The sequence below is a fragment of the Apus apus genome, chromosome 4, assembly GCF_020740795.1.
Source record: "Apus apus isolate bApuApu2 chromosome 4, bApuApu2.pri.cur, whole genome shotgun sequence".
In the NCBI taxonomy this organism is placed as follows: Eukaryota; Metazoa; Chordata; class Aves; order Apodiformes; family Apodidae; genus Apus; species Apus apus.
In genome coordinates this window covers 5,747,848-5,764,914 of record NC_067285.1, presented here as the reverse complement: position 1 = coordinate 5,764,914, position 17,067 = coordinate 5,747,848, and positions in this window count along the sequence as shown.

Sequence of the window (17,067 nt, the reverse complement as noted above, 5' to 3'; positions counted from 1 at the left end):
CCCCAAAATGCCTGTTTCACTGTGATCACAAATACAGCTTCAAATCCAAGGCAGAGCTCTGCTTTCTGGATAAAACCTTTGTCAGTCCTTGGGCAGAGCATGGTGCATATCTTGGCATATCTTCCTAGGGATCTGGATAGGGTTTTGGCAAAACAGAAATTATGAAAGGGGGGGGGAAAGTAATTTTAACTTAGGTTATAATGTGACTTTAAAACCCTTGAAACATCGATTAATTGCATGCCTGCTTCTCCTGCCTCATCTTGCCATCTTAAGGCCTGTATATTAATGATCTTAATGTTCTATTCTCTAAGCACAAAGTTCATGAAGTGGAAAGGAAGATTTTAAGGAATGTGTTTCTGACAAATGTGGTATGGCATGTCATGCCTGCAGTGATCCATGTGTCCCCATGAGATGCTGGTGATGAGTGAAACTGCACTGCCCTGGGTACCAGGACATGGACTCTTCCCTTACAGTCAGGCTCTGGGCACTTGGTTTTTTGAGTCAAAACACCAAAAAGCTAGCAAAAGCTGCTTAAACACCTGGCTCAACCACCTGCAAAATGGTGCTGGTAAAAAGGTCAGCAGGGCTCAGGGATTTGCTGTGTTGCAAGGAGCACGGGCAAGAGTGTGCAGCCTGCCATGAGTGTGGAGCTCTGGAGGCTGATGCAATGGGACCTCTGATCCTAGACTGGAATCACACAGAACCCTAGGGGTTGGAAGAGACCTCAAAAGATCAGCTACCCATCAGTGAGTATGGGAATAAAGTCATAGGTGTGTCTGGCTGTTTTGAAGTGCTGCTGGCAGGAGAGTAGAACTTGAGAGCAGCACCTGCAGAAAACAAATGTGTGAGCAAGTTGTGCATTTCCTACTCATTTCCTAGAGGAGAAAATGGTAGGATAAACACAAAACATTTTTTGCAAGATTTTAGAGTTTACTTCACTTGAAAGACAACACAAAGTGTTGTACTGCTCTTTTAATTAGGCTGTTAAACCCCATGAGGGCCCTATTGACTTCCACAAATGCTGTGAAGGGCATGAAAACAGTTGGTATTTGCAGTTTTTTTGCCGTTTTGGTGTTAGTGGGGATTTTTGTTTGCTGGTGATAGTTTAAAACCCCTGCAAATTTGAGCAGTGTACTTCAGTTATCTGCATCTTTCCTCTTTATCTATATTATAGAGTTAAGACAGAGGAAGTTTTGTGAGCTTTTAGACACTGTTCCAGCTAAGTCATCAACACATCTATGTGTGCTAGTTGAACTGGACGTTTTTGGGACTCAATATTTGGCTCTAATTTTTCCCTTATTTTGTGCCTCCTCTGGGGTTTTCTCTTGACATTATCTAAATGCCCAACAGAGAAGGCAAGTGAGAGTAGTAGCACTCAGGCTACTTGTTATAGGCAATTGCCAAGCAATAGTATTTATGGAGTTTGAATGTCAAGTATTTTAATAATCTCAGCTTGACTGAACAAGATTTAGATATTAATAAGGAGAAAAGTGTACCACAACTGTAGGCCCACCACGTGCATGAAGAGGTATTGCTATTTTTATTCATTATCAGTTCTGCTTAGCATTCTAGTGCTTAAAGGCCAATGAAGAGACTAACCCCCTTCTGCCTAGCATAAAATTTTCAGAAAACAGATATTCCCTGTCAGGATAGTCTAAGGGGAAGTGTCTGGTGTCATGTTCTCAGTTGTTGCACGTCACCAAAATAGGGGTAGTTGTGTTACTGCGATATCAAACTTGAATTTGGTGATAAGTCTCAAAGGTGCTTATGTCTGGTTTATAAGAGTGTTAATTGGCTTGTGTAGTTTTCTTCCAGCTTGGGGGTTGTTCATGTGCACTGACTACACAGAAGAGGGTACCTCTACCCAGGACATGTAGAGGTGCTGATCAGGATCCGTGATTCAGCCTAAGTCCATTCATTTATTACTTGTCTATGGGACTGTGGCAGGGTCCATACTAGTAATAGTCCATCAGCAGAACAAGTACATTCTCTTGGAAGAGAAGCTTTGCCAAGATCAATGGCATAAAATTATTCTGTGGATTAAGTCAAGCATTAATAATAATTGCAAGACTTGTAGCTTGTACAGAAGCTCCTTGATTGTTCCAGGTACCAGCTCCAAGACAGCACGTAGACAGTTCCTTCTAAAAACAAAACTATTAAAACTTCATTTTGTACTTAATAAATATGAAAATACAGAAAGGAAACAAGATGGTTGATGCAGGAATGACAAAAAATATTATACATAGTAATCTCTAGAGAATACTTAGCTGTGACACATTTATTAGTGTTGTTTTCCAGAGGCTGCCCATAGTTAGATTCATATATCTTGAGAGGACAAAGCTTTGCAGGTTGCTAACAACATATTGCTTATTGTGGAAACAAATAACAATTGAGTTCAAAAAGGCATGTTTTTTGCTGCAGCCACTGATGACTCTAACTGTGAAAGTGTAACATGTTTTCAGTAATTACCCACTGCAGTTTGTAATTACCCACTGCAGTTCATAATTATCCAACATATGTGGAGTGGTGGGATTCTCCTCATGGAGCTCAGGAGAGTTTCCAGCAGAGGCAACTCAGTCATTAAAAAACAGCAGGAGAGATGGGAAACCTTCTCCATTGCTGTATCAGCCTGGTCCGTGCTGAACTGTGACTTGAGGACAAAATTCTGGGACTCCAGGAGATTTATAGCCATAGTATAATTACATAACATGTGGCTGTTGAAGTGAAGACAAATTTTTGAACAGCTATCACTCCCTGCCTCCCCTCCAAAATCCAGCAGACAACTTTCAAATTACTTTGTCTAATGAAAGACAGTCTGATTGCCTGTTCAAGAGCCATTGCTCCTCTCAATTGCTCATCTTGTGCCAAACCTTGTGCTTAAAAAAGACAATCAGATTTTTAACTTAATATTTTGTACGTGATGCTTAAATCATAAGAAAACCTTAAGCTGGGACTCTTTAGCCTGGAGAAGAGAAGGCTGAGTGGAGACCTTATTAAAGCCTACAAGTATCTAAAGGCTGGGTGCAGGGAGGATGGAGCCAGACTCTGCTCAGTAGCTCCCAGTGACAGGATGAGAGGCAACAGGCACAAGCTGGAAAGTGGGAAGTTCCATTTAAATACGAGGAAAAACTTCTTTACAGTGAGGGTGACAAAGCACTGGGACAGGCTGCCCAGGGAGGTTGTGGAGTCCCCTTCTCTGGAGATATTCCAGAACCCCCTGGATGCAGCCCTGGGTAATGTGCTCCAGGGGATTCTATTGCAGTGGAGTTGGGTCTAGATGATCTCTAGAGGTCCCTTCCAACTCTGACAATTCTGTGATTCTTCTGTAAAAGTAAATGTTATCATGCATCTGTGGTAGTACTAAGCAGACTGTGAATTCTTCTATGAAGAGCATGAATTATAACAAAACCTCTTTTTAACCAGTTCAAGCAGCTAAACACTTAGCTACTGGCTTACATCACGTATGCCCGGCTAAAGCCTTTTAAACAAGTCTTTCACTCAGTAAGGAATTGGATTTTTCTGTCCCATCTGTAGTTTCAGCCTTGATTTATGTCCATTTTACAAGCTCAGACAAATATCTTCACACATTTTTCTGAGGTTTCATCATTTTTCAGAGACCTTGTAAATGTCTATACTTAGTTTATCGTGCTGTTTAAAAACTCTTAAAACCTCTCTTCTCCTATTGTCTCATTTCTATTTTTTTTTTAATAACTTCTCATCAAATTTAGCTTCGAGACTGATAGGCAGTGAAACAGGTGGAAATAGGACCAAACAGCATTGCTGTTGACTGCTTTCCTAGGACTTGCCCTAGTTTGATTGTAAAAATTCTCAAGTTTCTCTCCCATTTATTAGGAAAGTAACAGGATTCAGAAGGTGCCTGTTAAAAGCAGCTCCAATGATTTGATCAAGTTTTCCTTCTATCTTCAGATTTTTTGACCTTTGCAAATTGCTCTTCATGATAACTTTTCAATCTGAATTTCGAACTGTTGCAGTCCTACTGCATCTCAAATAACAAGATCTTGTGTCAGCACCTGGACTCTGAATAGGTATGGCTATTTTTATTCCAGCAGTGGTGTAGTCATTGGCATGCATTGCCACTCCTGATGCTCATCATGTGCAGGGAAACTGCTTTAGGGAGCTGCTCATCAGCATTTAGAAAACATGAACATCTTAAGCTTTTCTTTCTCTGGAGGGTGGTTTGCAAAAAAGGTACACATATTATTGTTTGAACTTAAAAAATGAGATTCTGTGGGTACCCTCTGGCTTAACATAATTTTAGCAGTTTTCCTCTCCCTAGAAAATGCTGCTATTTTTGCAGTGGATGTAGCACCAAGTGAGACAGCTGGTCCATGCCTGTGTGTTTAGCAGTAGCTGAAATTGAGAGGCCTCTAGTGACAGCACCAGAGCTCTGGAGATACTCGTGACATGAGTGGGAGTATTTTTCTGGACCAAGTCTTCAGTGCTCAAATGAGAAGAGAATCAAGCTTGTTGATAGTTCGAACAGACTCATTTTTTTAGTGAGGCAGGTCCTCAAATGCTATAAACCAGTGTAGCTCTGATAGTGAGGAGTTAAATGTGAGATGTCATTAAATTTCCCTTTAAACATAGAAGCTAAATAGCAAATATAACTCAGAATTATTCCTCATCTACTTTATTACCTATTTTTATGTTTCTATAAAGAACTGTGTTTTAATGCAGTCATTAATTTTGTCATTGCAGAACAAAATGTACAACATAACCAATAAATCCCACGCAGTGTGTGAGGTGAATCAATGAATAAACAAAACTACCAAAGCAACCAGTAGAAAACTGTGAAGTCCCCTGAGTTTTATGTGAAAATATTTTTTTTCTACTTTGTTATTTGTGGTTTGATATTTTGTTAGCTACAAAAGAAGTTTGTTTATACAAAATTACCTCCTTTCACTTAATCCTTTAAACATCATATTTAATGTTCATTGCTTTTTAAATTTTAAGCTCAATATATTTAATTAACACTAAACATTTTGAGTGCTCTCTGAGAAGAGTTTGTTGTCTGTCTGGACTGGGGAAAGTTTGAGGGCTACTGCAGTTGGGAAGGTGGGAGACAGTGTAAACGTTTGTGTGGTGTTTTGTTGCTTTAAATCTGGGGTGATTTTATTTTTTTCTGGAGAGCTATGGCTCTTTCTATTACTTTACATAGCTGTGCAGATCTCTTCTGCCTCGGGGCAGCAATGTTCTGTGCTTCGGAGAAATCTTGGGTAACTTAAATGAGATGATAAATAAATGTGTCGGTTAGGCAGCCAAGATAAAGTGGAGGTCTGCCCTGACACAACGTCTACCTCCCCATATTCATAAAAATAAAGCAGAACCATTTCAAATAGCTTTAGGTTCCCTAGGGGAAGAGGAGGGGTTTTTTTTGTGGAAAAGGCAAGTATTTTAAGAGAAAATGGTCTTTTCTTACACTTACTTAGATTGTAGTTTACTGTGGTGACTATAGGTAATAATTCCAGGGGTTTATTTTTAAGAGCTCTGTACATCAAAGCTCTGGAAAAGACATTACAATGATCACTAAGATTGTGTTTCTTGTCAGAATTTAGGGTGCAGTTTTTAAAAGTGATTGAGCCCTTAGCCCTGCTGTATTTCCCTGCGAATGCTGTATTAATATCCAGCAAAAGACCAGACAGCTAAATGCTTAAAAAGCCCAGCCACCAAACAGCAGGAAAATAGACTAGTATGCGGTGGTATTAATCATCTCTACAGGTATCCAGGAGAAAAAATGGAAGTATTCAAGTGGGCTATTAGGCTCGATGGCTGTGCATCTGCCACGGAAATGTGCCCCTTGGAGAAAAGGGGAGGCAGGCAGAGCTCCAACTGTCTTCCAGCTTTGAAGTTTTGGCAGCTTGCCCCCACACCCTTCCCCCCTCCAGCAGATATTCGTCGGTGTGTTTAGCAACCTTCAGCTGGTTCTCTTCCATGATCTTGTCCATCTTCTCCTTGAGACTATGTGCAATTTTTTAAGGTGAACAAAATAATGTGGTGTGGGGGTAACTAGCCTAGCTAGTTTTAAAAAGAATCGCCCCTCTTGATTTGTTCTGAGCCTGCCAGCTGCTAATTCTTGTACCAAAGAGGTCATGCACAAACAGCCCCTATTCTCTGGAGTTGCAGATTTTACATCCTTTCACTACTTCACCCCTGATCATCTCCAGTCCGGGCTGGAAATTCCTAGCCTGCTTATCTGCTTCTTGTAAAGAAGACTTTGCGTGCCTTGGCTGGTCCTTTTTTTCCATTCTTTTCGACATTTTACACTTCTCACTAATAATAGGGAAGTGCAGAAATACACAGACATTTCTCTGAGACCAAGAACTTCAATAATGCATTTTTTGCCTGGAAAATCTTACTCCTTTTGCTTGTGCTTGGAGGTTTCTGCTGCTGGTAACACTGGCAGGTACTTGTCAGCCTTATGTATGCACCTCTTTGCAAGACTCTTGTAGGCTAATTACTGATTCCAAGGCAGAATGTTAATTTATCTTCACATGACCTCTCTTGGTCATGCTGTCTGATTTCAGGGGCTTTGTAGCCACTTCCCAGCAAGCTGTTTTTATGGATGACTGATCATTAGGATGTGGATAGAGATATCACTGTAGGACACTTTGTAATCCTCTATTTACAAAAATAGAACCGAACCATTTCAAACAGAGATGGGACTTGGAGTTATGTGTGAAAGTCTCTGAAAAAGCAGAAGGCTTTTTAAAAATGCAAAGTATTTTTAGCATGATTCTGTTAAGGTTTGGGTAGGAGGCACATATATAGGTGGTAGTCTGCTCAGCTCCTAAAAACTACTGGTTCCAGGTTACTTTAAGCTTTTGCATTTTATTTGCATTAAAGAAAATGAAAAATTGCAAGTATTTTTCATGGAATATGTGGAAGAGTTGTTTATTAGTAGTTTCCAGAAAGGTGTGTTGATTTTGCCTTTTGTCTACATTTTTTCACCACAGTCAACCCTTTCCAGTTTTGCTACTGAAAAAAGCCCCAAGGAGAAACAAGATCAGGGAAAATCTGAAATCACAACACCATTATTATTATTTTTTTCCTTTTTTTGTGTGATGAAGAAATGAACTTGAATTTTTAAGAGCAGCCTGCTTTTCAGTGAGGCATTCTGATAAGCTTTTGTATATCTTTAGTTATCTTTAGTATCAAACTTTAAATAATTGCAGTCATACTCTCCACAGCTGGGCTGACCAGGCACTGTGGTCTTGGGCAGCTCAAAGGACTAAAGGATGTGCCTGAGCTAATTTTGTGCCTTCTGGATGGCCACCAATGCAGGAAGAAGCAGCAGTATATTTTCCAGCACTCTTTTTGTGTGGTTTGGAGCAATTGTTCTCCCTGTTTTTCTTGATAGAGCCATCAGGGAACCTAAGAAATTATTGAGCCTCCCCAGGGCAGTGCCAAGGAGCTGTGGTAGGGGAAATGTTGGCCTTTAGCTGGGCAGTGCTTGCTCCGTCCCCAGCCAGTCCCTTTCACAGCCTTGCCACTTGCTTATTTAGAAGTGTCAGGCAGGACACTTGTGGCCAAGTTGTCCAACTTGCACTTCTAAAATGAGATTATTTTTTCCTTCTCTGCATCCTTATGGCCTTTGACTTGCTTTTCAACCAAAGGACTGGTTGAACCTGGCACTGAGACTGGGGAGTTTTGTTCAAAACTACTTTATCAGGACTGCTGATTCTTCTCAGTTGAATCCTTCCACACAAACCTGGTGCTTTTGGCTGAACTGTCATTGGGAAAAAGTATCCCTGGTCTAGAATGATCAGACTTTTAAGTATGACCACACCAATAAATGTGTTCTCATACATCAGAAAAGTAAAGGGATGATCTCCTTAATTTCTTGTATCACCTACTGATCTTAAATATGTTCACTGTGAAGGGAGTTGCTTTATTCACTGTATTTCCCTTTATGAGGTAGAGTGTGAATAAGTTGCTAGAGGCCTTAATCCTGTCAGTGGTGGCATTTGGGGATGTGGGATCCTGTGGTGCATCTGGACCCTTGCTGACTGGGAATCTTAATTCCAGCACTAATGCGTAGTAAGTCCAGAGTTGTCTTGTAATTACACTCTTCTGCACAATCCAGCCATTTAAAAAAACTCCACAAGCTGAGGATTTAGGAAGGACTTGTAGCTGAGTGCTTCTCTTGCAACAGAGTTGAGAGGAGAGGATTTTTTTTTCTGAAAAGAGCAAATAATAGTGGTGTTTCAACAGACTGTAAGCCCCAGCAGTAAGCAAATGTGAAGGATGAAGTTAGAGACCTGGAATCACCTTGAATAATGGTGCTACACAGAAATCACAGTTGGCATTGCTCTTGTGATAATAGAGATGCATGCAGGGATTGAGCTATAATGAAGTTTTGTGCTGTAGACCAAGGAATTTGGTGTAATCAGGGTGATGGAACAAAATCTGATATTCAAGGGAGAGGCAATTAATCCTTCATTTAAGGACACTCAAATCAGCAAGACAGCTTGTGTTAAGGATATAAATTAGAGTTTAATGTGGGCTTCATGATAGGTAGCTCCTGCAGAGGCAACTGTCAGCTGTATATAATGGTAATTTGCTACTACCTGAGGAGTTAGAGACAACAGCCAACTATTTCCCAAGCTTTTCTCACTAGTATTCACAGCAGTGTTAGCCTCTAGCTCAAGCAGTAGGCCCACCCCTTTAGAAGATTGGTATCATGCTAATTTTCTTCTCCGAAGAAAAATATTAGTTTGAAGAAGGCAAAAGGTTGGCACTAAGGAAGCACAGTTTGGAAAAATGGTGTCCAATGTAGCATCCAGTCATCTATCCAGTCATCTGCCTTGAGTGCCTGGGCTTCGTACTTTGGCATGAGATTCAAAACAAGCCACATGGTGATCCAGGAGCTGTCTGAAGACAAGAGTTAGCTACTGGTGTCCATTCATGAACAACTTTTCTACTCTTGAGAACTTGCTTCCAGACCAAATTCCATAATTGTGGGGAGCAGTCCATCTTCTCTGCCCCCACATAAGACTAAACAAAATGCCTTTAAAGCCAGCAAAATAAGAGCAGTGTCTTGTTGCTGGTTTAGCCAAGGATGGACCTCAACAGGCCTCTTGCTCTACCAGATAAGTCCACAGCAAGAAAGAGCATAAGGGTTATGATAACTGGCAGAAAAATGGACAGCAGGTAAAAGATGCCTCTGACAGAGTGTGTACCTGGCCAGTGCTAAGTGGCTAATTGGAACAGTGGTACTTTCTCGAAGAGTGATTTCTGATCTATAAAAGAGGGCAAGTTCTGCAGGCCCAGGGCTCTCAGCCTGCTTGGTAGGAGACCCTGCTGCAGCACCAGGAGCTGCCTGGAACCTGGAGGCCCCGGGCAGCAGATATCCACTTGGTCTGTAGTGATCTGCAGGCAGGCAGAGTGCTATCCCTAACTCAGGCTCCAGAGCAACATTTGAAGCAGGGGAAATAATAGGAATTTCTTTCATCCATCTTCATCTCTCCATTGGGAAATTCCTAAAGGGGCTTTGGAAATTGATTGCTAAAAACCTAATTTGGATAGAAAGTATAAGTTACTCTGTGGAGCATGAAAAGGGCTTTATGAATGTTTTTCATGCACTGTACATCCAGCAGTAAATTGGACCTTGAAGGTCATTACTCATAGTGCTAAGACTTTAATTGAACTTAGCCATTTCCTAGCAAACTATGTCGACAACCCCCTGACTTATTCTCTGCCTGACTTTTTGACTCTTCCCAAGAGGGAAGGTGTGTGTTCCTGCATATCTGCATGATTCCAGGGACACAGCCAGCTGCACCTGGGAGGAGCTCCACTGGATGTGCCCACCTGAGCATTTGAATGAATGTTGCCAGAAATGAGGCTCCCATGAGATCCTGCAACGGGCTGGGGAAGGTTTCAGGAGGTGGGACTGGGATGAATTGCACTGTGTCACTTCATTCTGTGCAAAGGGTACTCACTAAAAAAAAAGGAAGTTTTTTGGTGTTGTCAACAAAAATGCTGTCCTATTTCTTGTTCATTAGAAGTGTGGAGAGTAAATTGTCTTGGTTTACTTTACCATGTGATTTAACATTCTTAAGAGCTTCATGATGTCTTTCTCAGTCTTTTCATCCCTAGATGAAGCAGACCCAGTTCCTGAATAACTTGTTTTCAGTGCAATGGAATATGCAATTGGATAGTGATATCCACAAAATGTTATTCCGAAAGTAAGTCTTGATATGTGTATGACAGACTATCAGATATGAAAGACTACATGACTAAGAAAGTAAGTATTAAATAGAACAGGAGAGAAACTAAAAATTATACAGTAAGGTAGGAAATAACATATGTGCTGACACACAAAAACAACAAAGAGGGAGGGTGGGTCTGGGATACCACACTGCTTTCAGGAGCCTTTTCCTACCCAGCCATAAAGGAAGAGGTTTGTGATGTTCTGGAAGGCTATAGCCAATTCCCAAGATGTCATAGTTGCCAAAGGGTGACCCATAGACTGATAGGATGACTGTCAGAGAGACCCAGACATTTCATCAAGAAGATAAAGATATAATTAAGTGTTCAAGAAATTTTTAAGATAGAGCAAATAAGCATTTAAGAACTGGAACCAGGGAAAACCCTGCCTCCTAGGAGAGTGGACACTGATTAATAACAGCTCTGCCGTAAGAGCAAACCAGTGAAATATCTGTGGACTAATGACAGGAACTGGAATGGAATTTGGAGAAAAGACCCCAGACTGTAGGAGGGAAATCCTGGGGGGAGGAGAGGGGGATCAGGGGCACCTCCCTGGAAGGCTGCAGTGGTTTTTCCTTAATGACTTCAATTTCAGAAGGATGCAGTGCTCTGCTTTTTCTGCTCAGAAGCTTTTCTCTGCTTCTGTGACAGCTTTTGTACACTTTCAGCTGTCTAGGCAGGAAGGTGTTGGTACCATGTTGGTTAGGGTGAAAAGGTATGAGAGAGTTCTGGTAACAGAGTGAGAATAGAATTAATAATGATGATTCAGTGGTGTTGTCTTGACAAAGAAGGAAAATAGGCTGAGACAGAGAGTATGTGGGGCCAGAATGAAGGTGGTAAAAAGTCAGCAGTAAGTGGTAATGAAAGTTATACCCACTGTATTCCCTAGAAGGAGAAAAAAACTGGCTTCATAGCAATTTTGATCATTTTCCTGTAAACCCCAGTTCCTTTTCAGCAAATGACAAGTTGATTGTCAAAAAACCCAAGAAACTACAATTGCTTCTGAACATGATTAAGGAAGACTTCAATTTCCTAGGGAATACATGAACCAAGAATCAAAGTATAACAGCATGGCATTTCTTTTTAATTCTCCATGCCACATTTTCATTGGACACATCAGAGAAATTAGCAGGGAGACTGTTTTGGCTTTAACGTTTGAGAACTAGAAATTGTAGAAATAGGTGATACAACTTTGAGTAGAAGATCAGCATGAAAGATGCTGTTTTGGGGGAATCCAGAAACATTAGATAATCAAGTGTAGAAACCCCACACTTCTCTTTAACTGCTTTTGTTTGCTAAATCTTTTGAGGCTGCCAGCAGCAATAACTTTGCAAACTACAAAACAAACTGGTAATAGAAAATTCACTTTAAAATACAATTGTCAGAATAAAGCCAGGTATACACACCCCAGAAAAAGCAGTTATGCAAACCTGATGGATCACATTCAAAAGAAAGAGCTAGTGAGTGAGATTAATCAAAGTGAAAGGTGCTGAAGGAGCTTCTCTGAATGTTTGAGGAATAAAGAATGTGGGTTATTAGCAAAAAACAACAATGCCCAAACCCAAAACTGGAGCAGAAAACTAAAAGCTTTAAAGTGTAAAGAACCCTGGTGCTTTCACAAGTTACTTGGTGTGCTAAGGGAGAGACAGGGCTTGTATGTACCCAGCTGCTGGGGAGGACATGGCCTCATTTCTTCTCAGTCTCATGAATATGGAGCTGCTTGTGTGCAATGCTGGGCAGGAGGCAGAAGAAGGAAAGGAGAAACATTTTGATAATCTGCAAAGTAAAGCCAAAAATATTCCCACAGAAAAAAAATAAAAATGAAGCACCTCACCCAACCCAGACCTAGCTCTATATTTCTGCCATTCAGAAATCAGGGCAAATGATTAAATCTATGAATATTTAAACCAGATCACAATAAAAGCATGAGCTTTTAGTGGTCCATGACAGTAGCACCACTATCATCAAGACTGTTTCCATTAATGTTTCCTTTTCTTGCAGTTGTCTTTGAAGCTGAATCTTTCTATGTGAGGACTCAAAGACTTGTTTTTCCTCATTTTTAGCCTTTGAAAAAGAGAAGTCACATCTGCTCTACTGAGACACCAGGCTTTTAATACTGATGGCCTTACAGCATTCCCCACTGCAGCTCTCTTAGTGAAATAACACACAGGACACAGGGAAGAGAGAATGCAAGAAATCTCTTCAGGGGAAGGATTGTCATGATGGGACTGCTAATGCACACTTATGCTCTGTGAATACATGACAGCCAGGTTTTCTTCTTAAAGGGTTTAATTTTCCAGTCTTTTTATGGAGGAAAGAGAAGCTTGCAAGTATAACCAAGTACAGAAGCAGATTTTGTGATTTTTGTACTGTTTATAAAATGGATTAGTGTTTCAAATTATTAGGAAGGTGAACAGATTTGATCTTCAAATAAGCTAATTATTTGTTTTCAGAGTTAATTCTGATTTTAGGTTCCTAATTTCATTTTCTAGGACCTGCACAAGACTTTGGATGTCTGTTGCATTAAAGAAAGATTAATACCTCTTGCTTTCCACACTGCATTAGAGCAGGAGTTTTGTGGGTGTGGTTCATCTCCTTAAGGATGAGTCCCAAGGTGGAAAAAAGCTCCATTTTCCACCTGAAAGTTTAAAGTTATATTTTAACTTGATTCTTCTTATTCTTTGGGCTCACCTGTGTGTCTGCTTGAGGGGCAGAGGGTTTGAAGGATCAATATTGCAGGGCTAGAACCCTTAATTCCACTGTTTAATCATGTACTAGGATCATTTTGCTTCTCATTTCTTCTGATGTCTTGTTTGCTCCAGACATACCCTGTTACAAAGGCCTGGTGGCTCTTGAGAACTATCCTAACAGATTCATATTTCACTATATAAAAGAATAACCCATATATTTAGCTATGATGATGGCAAAGTCCACAAGGACTAAATTCCCTTGACACACTCTCTAAGCCTGAATGCTAAGAAAGCAATCAATTTTCAGAGTAGATTCTAATTCTATTGATTAACTTGTAAAGTAATTACTCATGGAAAGTCAGCATGCTTTGAGGAAGCAAGTAAAAAACCCAAATGATTAAAAAAATGGCTACAAAGCATAAGGATGTTAAATTTCCAGTTTTTAAAACTAACTTTACAAACACAGAAACCTTCTGTTTAATCATACAGATTATAAAATAAAATACACATTTAATGGATCATCTTTGTTTCTTTGGAAAGCTTACATAAATTACTATGTCTACAAACTAAACGTTGCTTTGTTATATAGATTAGTAGACTCAAGTGTTAGCTCATGCCACATTTACTACTACAAACCTGTCAATTGTAGCCTAATTACATCTGATTTGTGACATTACGTCCTACTGTGTAGGTGCTGAGCCCTGTTTTGAATGGGTCAGTAGCAGATCAGTCCTGATAAACTTGGAACACTTCTTTTCTGGATCTATTGCTAGCCAAGATGTGATCCTGACTGTGCAGCATGACAGGGTCATGTCACTGGCAGATCAGCTGGCCTGTGTACTGTCCTCCCTGACCTAGATGGGGTCAGAATATTTTGGAGCATTTGCAGTGTAAGGCTGCAGGCATCTTAGTTCTTTTAAGCCTCAACTGCAGCTGCTGCTTGGAAATCCCTGTATGACTTATATTTATTGGTAATGTATGCATATAATGTTAATAAAGAGTAAAAATTAAGATTTGCTCTGTGGTATATTTTTATGAGCAGTTTTATGGCTTTGATAGAATTATTTATATGATGAAAGAAACAGACTATACTGGTTTTGGAACTGAGGTCTGTACCACACGTTCTCAAAGGGGTTTCTTATTTGTTTAAATTCTTATTTCATTAGAATTGAAGACAAAAAGAGGTCCCACAGACATTATAAAGCCATTTCTTTAAGCTTAACCTTTGTAAAAGCTTATTTCTAAAAGTGTATCATTGGTAGTTAAGGCATAATTAGAATAAAGTACTGCTGCTCTGCAGACAGAATTTGCTTTAGCAAGCTGGTGTGCAGAAGGTATTTTGTGCTTCATTAAGTTAAATTCATTTTTTCATTCAGGAAAATTAGCAGATAACTTTGTTTAGTGCATTGTAGACATATAAAACCAACTTGTTGCAGGAGAAACAAGGCTGTATTACAAGCAGCTTTGGCTCTGGAGCTGGATGATTAACTGTTATCACTGCACTGGGTTATCAGGGAGCAGATCTGAACTGGCATTGTTAAATTCAGCTTCTAACTGGTACTGTGCATGTTCCTCAGTTTTAGTGTATGGTTAACACCTTAACATGGATGGAAACAGACCTTCCTGTACTTGTTTTGCCTCTGCCCCAAGCTTGCAAAGGGCCATTTGGCCCCTGTCTGGAAGCAGTATGGCATCAGACACATAGTTATTTACATCTCTTGGTCTAGACTACACCTCAGCCAGCCCCTGCCCCTTTTCCCACCAGGGTTTAGTTTCCTGCAGGTGAATTGTTAGCATCCTCTGAATATTTCATCTTATTTGGGAATTTGCATGTTGGGGATGTGAAGATTCAGCAGCGACTGAATTGGTAGTCACTGGGGACTCAGGAGTCTGAGCCCTGGCTGTCACCTTCAGCCAAGCTGCTCCCATCCCTTGAGAAGGTCAATGTTTAATGCACATGTTTTCTGTCTGTTTCTATACATCCTGTGGCATATGTTAAAGACATCATCCTGGGAGATGAATAACCTTAGGAAGCAAAACTGAAGCTCTTCTTATAACTCTTCATGAACACATACCTTCCTTTCTTGCCTATAATCCTAGTTCTGGCAACAAGCTCCAAAGGTGAGGCAGAAGACCCAGTAGCTATGTCTGTCATCTGAAGAGAAATAAAATATGTAAAAACACACATTTATAAATGGAAAGTGAGTTGTGCTGATCTTGTAGGTAGTTCAGAGCCCTTTGCATATTTACTTTCTAACCAAGGAGACAAAGAGGGGGTGAGCACTTTTCAACCCGAGCACACACTTCATGGACTTCCCCTGGTTTCTCACACTACCCAGATTTCATGGAAGCCAGAACATGGAGAAATAGCTATTTTGGCCTAGGGTAGTTATTCTTTGATATCAGTTACATTATTTCTCTTAATAATTTGTACTACTGAGAGATTTGAGGGAGATTACTAGCTTTGGATCTAACTACAAGTTAAAGGTTTATTGTTTTTATCTCTCCTCGATAGAGGATACATGGATACGAAGACTGGGACAATACTTCTTAATGCCAAATCAAAGCAAAGAGTTTAAAGGATTAAAATTCAAAATCTTTGCAGAAAATTATTTAATATGCCATTGAGTCAAATTCTTTTCTTGGTCACAGCAATGCCACAGTATTTTGATTTTAATAATATTAAAAGCAATGATGTTTGCTTTGGTAAAACCTGCTTTTAGAGTTAAGCTTTGCCCAAAAGGCAGGTTTTTTTTCTTAGGAGAAGTTTATTTTTAAGTAAACCATTGATAAATGAGTCTGCCAATACAGCAGACTGCCCATTTTTTTTCTTTTGAATTTTCATTTTCAGAAAATTTACAAATTCTGTGTTAAAATGTTACATCTTTGATCACAAAGTATTTACATAAAATACTTGACTTATTAAAGGTCAACAAGTTATATATAGCTAAGGTCGTAAAAATATTCAGAGCATGAAAAAGTTGGACTAAGAGTGTTGCAAAAAGTGTTGTCACAGAGGCTGGATCTGTAAGCAGGTAAGGGATGCACATGGGTCAAGCTGAGAAAGTGAATGTGAACACTAATTAAATAGTTTGCAATTGTTTCATATAGCACCATTAGCATTTTTCCACAAATAACAGAATAATGCATTTGAATCTGCTTTGATAAATATCCTGTTGAACATAATCAAATAGTTAAAATCTGATGTTCAAGGGTGTTGCATTTGGCATGTAAAGGTGTACATAGATACATATGAACAGGTTATTATAATCTATTAGAAAAGTGTTTAATGAATAAAATTTTTATTTTCACGTGAAGGAGACAGTTAATTAAAAAGTGATATATTCCATGTTTTCAGTCAATCTGAAGCTATATTTCCTCCTATTAAAAAAAAAAAATATATATATAAGGAATGCCCAGTTTGTTCTCTAATTTAGGATGCAACTTTTTTTGCACGTTTATTGTGTTATGAACTATTCTATCAGTACACTTGTATGTGCATGTATATAAAAGCTTGATATATGGAATGTGGAAATAGACTATCAGTTGTACCCAAGAGGAACACTAGGTACCTATTCTGTAGATATAGTTATAGCAGGTGAGTTGTTACTATCCATCTGCAAAATAATTTGGTACATGCAGAGCAAAATAATATAAACTGGAGTTTGAAACATGAGCTCTAGGAAATGTAACTCTGGTGTCAGAGCAGACAGTACCAAGTTGGTCATTAACACCTCTGACAATGGCTTTTATGATCAGTATCAGTATTTTTTCACAGGAAGATTAGCATCCTTGTTTGATGTTTATTGCTGTAATCCTATGCTGTTCTGTGACTGGCTTATATAATCTGAAATTCTGGAACAACTTGTGCAGATTTTAGTCATCAACAGATAAATTTGCTCACAAAATGGATTTTAGAAAGGATTTTCTCTGGGTAAGATTTGAATCATTAGTTTAGTTGATCATGTAATAGGATGGGCTGTTCCTTCTGGTCCTCACGTGTAGAGCTCGGGTGATGCTCAGTGCTGCTCCTTCCTCCTCCTCTTTGCATCTCTGTTCACTTGGATAAGGTGGCTTTTGCAGATGTTAACTGGTGGCATCCAGCCATTGTGGCCTCTCACAAAGCTGTGCCGAGTCCTTGTCAGAGGTT